Source organism: Haliaeetus albicilla, chromosome Z (genome assembly GCF_947461875.1).
Source record: "Haliaeetus albicilla chromosome Z, bHalAlb1.1, whole genome shotgun sequence".
NCBI classification, from domain to species: domain Eukaryota; kingdom Metazoa; phylum Chordata; class Aves; order Accipitriformes; family Accipitridae; genus Haliaeetus; species Haliaeetus albicilla.
In genome coordinates, this window is record NC_091516.1 from 52042 (window position 1) to 61088 (window position 9047).

Below are 9047 nucleotides of genomic sequence, written 5' to 3' on the forward strand. Positions count from 1 at the left end.
ACAGGACAGAGCTGCAGGAGCAGGTGATGGGCTTGACCTACACGTAGGTACACACATGGCTTATTGTCTCTCAGGTGTTTTGAGCGGCTGGGGAGGAGCTTGAATGTGTAAGATTAGAAGGGATCTGGCCACATCTGTGAAATAAAATGTCCTGCACTACAGTAAGCATCATCTGAGGACTCGTGGCAGGAGCATTCCCATTCCTCAGATTTTAAATGTTTTATGTTGCTCCAAATGTCACACTCAGTCAGGCGCACTCACAGAAGATGCAGGACCTGTAGCTCTGAGACGCAGATCCCATGTTAACTAGATTTTTTTTTTTGCAGTTCTCCACCAGGATTTGGAGAAGCCTGAATGAAATATGAAGGTTGCATGAATTTGCTCATCTTCATTTTCTTCTTAGAAAAAGGGAGAAGGGGAATTGCAGCATTTTCTAAGGGGTTCACCATACCACCAGCAACTATTCAAACAGTGTGCACTGGGAGAGAGGATCTGACTGTAATCTTTCTTCCCTTTCCTTTCTCCCCACAGTTCAGTCATGTGTCCTGACACCATGGGCAAAGCTGTGCGTGTGGAATATAGCCCCCATCAGCTTCTGCTTAGCTGCCGCTGTTGGGGGAGCACAGCCACTTCAAAGTACACAGCTTCCCCTGGGCTTTCCACTCCTTCAGACCGAGGAAATGCTGGGGTTTCTTTTTTCTTTTCCTTTCCTTTTTTTCCTTCTTCTCCCTGCCACCCCCCCCCCCCTTTTAGTTTCCTTTTTTTCTTTCTATTTCTCCCTTTTTTCTCCCCCCCCCCCCCCCCCCAGTGATTCAATCTGGCAATTCCATAGCTGATCATTTGTTTAAAGACATAATGGAGATGATCAGGCTGTTTCAGGAAGGAGGAGGTGGGAGACAGCATGCAGAGCAACACGAGCTACTCGACAGAGGGCTCTGGGAGGCTGCGGCACCCTGTGCAGCACTCGCACTTGGCAGGGGAGGATGGAGGGCTCTGTTTAGTCAGGTTGGCTGCCTGGAGCTGGAAGAAGGCAGGCTGGTAGTGCCTCAGCCTTTCAAATGGTCTCTGAGAAAGCTGGGGGGTGGTTTTTTGGGTCCCCAAAGCAATAATTTCTAATGATGAGGAGTTTGGTTGACAGCAGGGAGGAAGGCTGCCAGCAGCACTGAGAGCTCACACAGCTGGGCAGGGCAGGCAGCCAAGCCCTGCTGAAGGAGGAGGTTGTGAAAAGTTTGGTGGACCCAAAGGGGCAGAAGTGATACTCTCGGAGGAGAGCACAGGGCTTCTCTGGCCAGGCCAAACAGGCCTGCAGCTAAAGGAAGGTCACTCCCTCCTGCTGCCAGCCGGTCTGGAGCATCCCTGGTCGGTGCAGTCCTTGGAGCAGAACCAGCTGTTTCCCAGACACAAGCACTCTTCATCCACTGCTGCTGCTCTGCAGAAAGGGACATTTTTTGCCCAGGACTGTGATGGCAACATGAGGAGAATTGCATGCATTTTGCCAATCTTTTATATACACATTCATAGCTAATATAATGCAAGTTGTTTCTCTCTAATCCTAAATCCTTGTTTATAAATGTCCATAGGTCTCAAATAATTTTATAAGCTACGGCAGTATGGCACTGCAGTCATTGTTATTTGACAAATGGATAAATCAAATAGAAAAAGGAGAACTGATTTACCTGCTGGTAAAAACCAGTGCTATAAGTCCCCCCGTCCTCAAGCATCTCCCACTTCCAGTCCTGGGACTGGCATTTCTTATTTTCTCTAAAACAAAGTTTGAAGGAAACACAAGAAAGTCTCAAGTACAATTTGTAGCAATTTTATACATAAGATAGCGTTACACCAGCAGTGACATAAATTTAAAAGTATAATGTGCCAGAGAAAAATAACTGCTGAGAACAGCGTGATAGCTGGATTTCATGCTGTTTGCTATAATCTTCTCATATAACGTGGCATATATATTTCAGAAAGCAAACACTCCAGCTTGCTTAAGTTGTGAACTGGGAATACAACTCATGTAACAAAGACTAGAAAACAAATGTTTGAGAGATGTGGATTCATCTGTATCTGTACGTCTGTCCTGAGGAAAGGCAGGAAGAGGAGGTAAATATAATGCAGAATTAAAGGAGACATGGAAAGTGAAATAGAGAGGGCACAAAATTAACCTTTCCCAAAAGCCCTTATTTCATCAAATAGAAAAAATCCGGGGCAAAAATTCCAATACTACTGTATTTATCTTGGAAGCATCCTATAAAAATGTATTTCTAACACAACTGAAACAAATTTGCAAAGCTGTAGACAAAAATATCAGGCATATGCTATAGAGTCTCTCCTGGGAACCTCTTGCAGTGAAACAACACAACAGTCATAGTGGTTCAACGGCTCAGCAAAGGCTTACGGTGTGATGTGATGAAATTGAATTTGTACCCAAGGGACAAACGCATGTGATCAGGGAGGCAATTTTGGTCCTGTAATTTTGATCCTTGATGAGTCCAGCTCTGAAACCAGGCAAACTGCTCTGCTGGCAAAGTTTTTTAAAGATTTCGAAACATTTGGAGAAGGTAGGAGTAATGAAATTATTCAAAATGCCTTTAAGAACCTCTTCCTTCATCTCTTTATCAGAATGTAAATTGAGAGGGCATTTGAATATGGTGATTAAATAAATTCATGAGGAGAACACACTTACCAAGAGAGAAACACATTGTAAGAACTTGTGACTAGAACATAAACCCAGGTGAATTCAAATCAGAAGTTAGAAAAGCTGTGCAAGTAGTGCATTGCCCAGTCCTTGATACGCTTGGCTGCTGGAAGATATGTTTATTTATGCCTGATGGGAGGAGAAACAGGTTGGTGTGGCATGGGCAAAGATGCATGGCGGATCCAGTTAAAAGCTATGCTTGGTCCATCCAGCACGAGCCAGAAATGAGGCAGCTCTTCTAGGTGAGGTGTGTAGGGCCCTTCTGTAGCCAACAGAAACAGTAAATCAAGAGAATGAATCACACCATTTATCTCAGACATCAGTCCCAGGAGCAGGTGAGTTATGGGGGTACCTTTCTCTGCTCTTTGGACTGGGAGACGAGACAGCTTCTTCTAGACAGGTAACCTTCAAGCAGAGTTCTGAGAGGCGAGTCCCCGCTCTGCCTGGTGGTCCCTTTCGGTCTGACACGACCAGGCAGGGGTGGCTGCCAGCACCCGCTGTCCTTCCTCCGGCTTCACTCAGCCCCCAGCTGCCCGCTGCTTTAACCTGAGATCCAGGCTACCTATCTGCTGTCTATGGGAAGAGCATTTGCTCCTGGCTGTATTTATGTAAACATTGCTCAGCAAGAACAGCTTTCTTTCTTCAGACCCTGCCTTTGCCCTGCAATCCAGCCATTCTCAGCTCCCTGCGTCCCCTCGCTGTCACACTTCTGCTTGGTGGGACCGCTTGCTGCTCTTCCCTTACAGTGGCCCGAGCCCTCCACAGCCGACTCTTCTTTCCCAGGTCCCCTGGCAGAGTCAGCAGAGACCCTAATCCAGGCACTGCCTCTCAGCTGCTTCCCAGGCCGGGCGCGATCGTGCGGGTGCGGGCTGCCCTCAGAGGGCTCTGTGCCCCCGCAGCCGGCGGGGCAGCCCCGCGGGGTCCCGGCAGAAGATGCCGGGGGGCCGGGGAGTCCGGCGTACTCCGCCATGTCGTGTGCCCAGCGATAATCTCAAGCAGAAAGAAAAGGCGTGGAAAATGGGGCTTAGGGAGCTTCTCCTGGGCAGTGCCACAAGACAGTGCTCCGTCTCCCTCTAGTGATGCCTGGGAGCGGGAGGCGGGCGGCAGAGCTCCGGCTGGACCACGGCTGGGGGCTGTTTGCATGTGGCTCATGCCTCACCGTCGAGTCCTGGGGGGGCTGCTCACCCCTCTGGGGACATCTCTCCCCACCCTCCGCAGCTTCCCTCAGCGGTTTCTTACCCCTGCGTCCTCCTCCGAAGGGAAGACCTCAGCCACCGATGCCAGGGGAAGAACAAGCAGGCCCAATTAATTGTGCAGGTCAGACAGAAATAAAGCGGTTTCATCCTCAGGCGGTGCCACAGATGCGCCACACAAGGGGATACGCAGTGACACATGAACCCAGTCCCTGCGTCCATGCCCAGACAGGCTTTTCCCTCCCCCAGCAGATGGTGGGAAGCCCAAGTCCCTACCTGACCGGTGGTTCCCATCTCTGTCTGCAGGGCAGAGCTCTGGTTTAGGCCAAATACGTCATTCATTACTGTGGAAAGGCATCCTGTGGAAAAGCTGCAGTCTCGCGGGCAGCCCGCTCTAGCAGAGGCCATGTCAGAACTCACACCATCCTGCTGCTGCCAGGCAAGAGTAGTCCTCCGTCTCTGGAGACAACCATCCACATGGACAGTTTGCAAAGTGAGAAAGCAGGAGCTTGCAAAATGGTCTTGTGCCCCAGGGGAGTGTCATCAGCCTCCTTGGTGTAGGCATTGGCCCTGCTTTGTGCACTGCTCAGAAAATGCCCTGGATTACCTTCCCCTGAGCAAGAGATTTCCTCCCCTGTCCCCCCAACCTGCTCTCTCTAGCTAGCCTCATGTGGCAGGGGATAAATGCCATGTCTTTGGTCATGCAGTGAGGGGACACCTTGGTCACACATCCTGGCACAAGGGGTGAGCGTGTGTCCTCCTGGGCTCCTCTGAACAGGCCCTGCAGTGCCCTGGGACTCAGCCGGTTTCCAGCAACGGAGCTGGGCAGTGGGATGGCAGCAACAGCTCCATCTGCAAACGCTGGTGGGGCAGAGCACAGAAGGGACACACAGAGAGGAGATGGGATAGGATCTACCTTCCAGCAAAGGCAGGAAAGGACACAGAGCACAGCCGTTCCCAGCAAGCTGCTCCAGAAGGCACCGACCTCGCTTGAGCTTGCATGAAGAGCAGAGCCCGCTAGATGGCAATCACAGGTCTAGGATGGGCAAGGTCCCTGCAAAGCTCCTCTGGTTTAGCTCTCTGGAAAAGTGAGTAAAACATACTCTAGCGCCTGTATCGTGAGCACACTGGTCTTTGCCGCTCCTAATATTTACTGTGAGTTGAGTTGCTTAGGGATAATCGCCCGATAAATGTGAAGTTGCATCGCTTTATGATGTATGCTACTGTAACTGGAAGCGCCGTGCTTTTTCTTGTTTTCGATGGTCTGCATCACGGACTCTTCACCAGCATGCAGTTGTATGCATCGGCTTGAGCTGATCAAACAGGTCACCATGGCTGAAAGGAAGGAGAAGGCTCCTTCTCTGCCACATCCCACCTGCTCCAAACGCTGTGGCTCTGCCAGACCCGACTTGCCCTGAGCCTGTGCCACCCTTGACAGCACTCTGCCAGGCTGGGCACCGGGGTGGCCCCATGAAAGGCCCCATGAGCACCAGAACAGGTGAGAGGGGGCAAGACATATCTGGGAGCAGAGATGCGAGTGAGGGGGGGCAATACCGCTCTTCCTCTTCTTGATGGGAAATGTTAGCTGTTACCTGTAACTTCACCTTTAGAGACTTTTTCGTTAGGAATCTGCTTTTGTTTGAGGAATATGTGTGGGTTTCAGCTGGTTACATTCACAGAATCATTAAAAATAATCATTTTGGGAAGGTCATTCAAGTGGAGTTCACCCAGTTCAACACTCTGCTCCATAGCAGGTGAGATCAGGTTGCTCAGGCACTTTTCTGGCCAAGTGTTGAAGATCCCCGAGTATGGAGATTCCCTACATCTCTGACCCCTGCTTCAAGATTTGTTCACCCACACAATGAAAAAGTTTTTCCTTTTATCTAATGCTCCAGCTTGTGTCTGTCACCTCTTATTCTACCAGTGTACACCTTCGAGATGAGTTGCCTGGCTCAGTTATACCCTCCTATTGGATAACTCCGGACAGCAATAACGTTCCCTCCACCTTCCAAAGAACCCACTCTGGCTCATGCTGGATGGACCAAGAGGAGTGTTACACCTACAGAGTTTTGCTATAAAAAATGACTGCATTTTGTTTAAAATTATATTTTTCTAATAAAAGACACTTTGCAAAGCATTGGGCAGTTACACACATAAACCCAACCAATACATGGGTCCTGAAGCAAAGTTTTTTATGTTGCTTCATAAAAGTCGGTGCCTGTGGTTCCTCCCATGTGGTTCACTACGCCTGTTCAAGGAAGTGCAATTTGCAACACTGGCGGTTGACACCCACATTTGCATTATGTGTCTGATTGCCAGAGGGACATGAAAGCTTTAATGACTTCAGCTGGGGTGAGGGCACTGACTCACTAATGGGCTTATGACAAGCATGGGAGAGCTGACCTGACCGCCTGCCCCCTCTCTCTATCCCACCCTCTTTTGGAGGTTCCCACCCAAGCTGCAGGCATAGATAAATGTCTCCTTATACATTCCTGAAGTCCCATAAACTATAACCTGGCATGTTAAGGTAAACAAGCATCGATTTTGTTCTCTTTCATGCACCAGGTCTGTAATCTGCAATTTCTGAACTGCTTCGCCCATTGATTATCTGGAACTTGATGGACATGGAAAGCTTCATTTCCAGACTCAGGGAGTTCTGATAATCAGACAGCTGAATTGTACAGGCTATATTGTGCTCATGGATGATTTGAGCTACAAGGAAAAGGAGAGGTTATCTCTGCACTCACAGGCAATGAATCAACAAAAAGACATGATTAAAGAACTAAAGCTGAGGGAGGAAAGCAATGCAAGTTCAAAGTCACATGAACTCATTGGCCATGTTCACGCTAAGCCACCTGGGAGGTGAGAAATTCTGCATGACTTTGAATTAACCTTAACAGCATAATATTCCTTCAAAAAAAACAAAGCACAAGAACAGTATCATCCTAAAAGCCACTCTTGTTGCCAAGTATCACATTTAGTGACTCAAATATTCAAGTCTCTATACAAGTGGAGCAGATCTGCAGAAATACCAGTCTAACTTTTAAACCCTTTAGTCCTGATTAATCCAAAACTCCCACTGAAATGTAAAAGTTTGACTGACCGTAACTTGTACCTAAATATTTCCACAGTCGGTTTGCAAAATAAATATTCTCCAAACCAGCAAAGGGAGACAAAAGTCTCCCTTGACTCCAGTGATTTTCTATAATTCATATGATGACATCATGATTCCAGGCACTAACCCTTGCCCTCGCTATCACATGCTGGATGAATGCTATCCTGTCTCACCGCCCTTTCCCAATCCCTTTGATCCAGGCAGACACATCAGCTGCAGCAGCTGCTGACATATGTCTGGAGGAAGAAAATTCTGTTCTGTGGAAGAGATAAAGATTTTCCTGGTTGATTCATCTGAAACTGGAACAAACCTTCTGAATTTATTTTATCAAGAGAAACCTTGTCTCAAGCCTATGAAGATTTCATTTTGACAAAATAGGAGTGTTTGTATTTTGTATTGTATTATATAACACACAGTTTTAAAATGTTTGAATATTCAAAAACATCGAAGCAAAAGCAGTTTAGTATACAGACTAGAAAGATGTGTTGAAACAGGACTTTTTCTTCCATCTTCTGAGTTGAAATGTCAACAAATTCAATTCCACTTCCCAGAACATCTCAAATTCCTCAGATGGGTATATCCTAGCAGCCTTTTCCACCACTGCTTGTTTCATGACTTCCACTGTTGCTACCTACACCAGTTTGAGAGCTGCTTTGCATCAATACTGGAGTTACAGGAGTCCTGTCACAGCATTTTTACATATGGGGCCACATTTCTGGGGGGTTGTTTTGAGCACAGCTGTGCAAATCTGCTTGAAAAGGCAACCCAGCCCAGGTCTGCTCGGGACATCGGCCAGCTCTGCCTAGCATGCAGTGAAACACAAATGGGGGTTTTTCCCAGCTCTAATAATCACAGCCAGGCCTGGCACTGCTTAATTTAACAGGAAGGCTCGGAGGCCAAGGTTTTCTGTTAGCAGAATCACGTGGTAATTGTAAAAGGCTCAGAATGTCTGAAAATCAGACAGCTTATTCAGATGGCTGAACAGCGGGCTTGGGGACACAACTTTAGGCAGACAGTTTCAAAAGTCTTGGCTGTACCAGCTGTAGGAAGGAAGGTAATGAGCATTGTTCCTTTATATTGTGCAGAGATGCAGGTATTCAAATAACTGAGTCATATTGCTATGTTGAATCTTGCCTCTAATCCAGTGCATACTATATTGTCCCCCTTTCATTTGGGTATTCATAACTTTATTACGCGAAAGTCAGTCTTTACTAGTGAATGGAAAAGAGATCAGGTTTATCCTCATAATTGTCTTCTCTTTAGAAATGGGGAAAACATTTTCACTGCTATATTTTTTCCTAGCATAAACTAGAAAGGGTATCATGGAAATGTGCTGGCATGGGACAACTGGTGCTAAGAGAGGCCAGGACAGAGTCTCAGGGTAAGCACAGGGAAGCAGATGCTGACATAAGCAGCAAGAGTGCCCTCCTTTGGCCACCTCAAAGGTAAGTCCCAGAAAAGTTTGTCACCTGTCCAGGTCTTCCACCATACTTCTTCAGGACCCATTTGAACTGTGCTGGCAGCCCACTTCCAGCTGCCCCCTTTCCTCAGTCCCCCAGATGTGCAATCGTGTGGCCACAAACACGAGTCCCTTCTCCTCTGATTGCCTGTCAGGTTGTTGATTTGACACTCAGTCCTGTGACTTAGACTGGATATGATGGACACACGTCCAGCTGTCCAATGGGACTGGCAACAGTATCTGGTTGTAGATGAGCTACTCATTCTCTGGAGCACATCTGTTGAGATGCTGCAGGAAGGGACATGGCATGTGTCCCTCAAACACCTGGAGTGGCTGTGTGGCCCATCATAGCTCAGAAGGTGGTTGCTGTGTCTTCTGAATCCCACAGTTTCACTTGATGCCCATTTTCTTCAGGGAGGAAATGTTGGTGTTCTGGGAGCAACAAGTACAGAAAAGCTCATATTCAGTTATTGTCCCTCAAAAAGAGGGTGGCCACATCCTTGGCCTAGCAAAAACTGTCCCTGGTTCATGCCCCCCACTGATCCTGCTGTTGTCCTTGAGAGTGTGAGATACAAACTCATGATT

The 9047-nt window shown here is 47.7% G+C and overlaps 1 long non-coding RNA gene across 1 annotated transcript; it reads left to right on the forward strand.

Annotated features, from left to right (window-relative positions):
* Positions 1-2644: 2644 nt before the first annotated feature.
* Positions 2645-7461, forward strand: LOC138683779 (uncharacterized). Its single transcript, XR_011323216.1, has 3 exons — positions 2645-3030; positions 6454-6750; positions 7204-7461. It is a non-coding gene; the product is annotated as an uncharacterized lncRNA (long non-coding RNA).
* The last annotated feature ends 1586 nt before the right edge of the window (positions 7462-9047 follow it).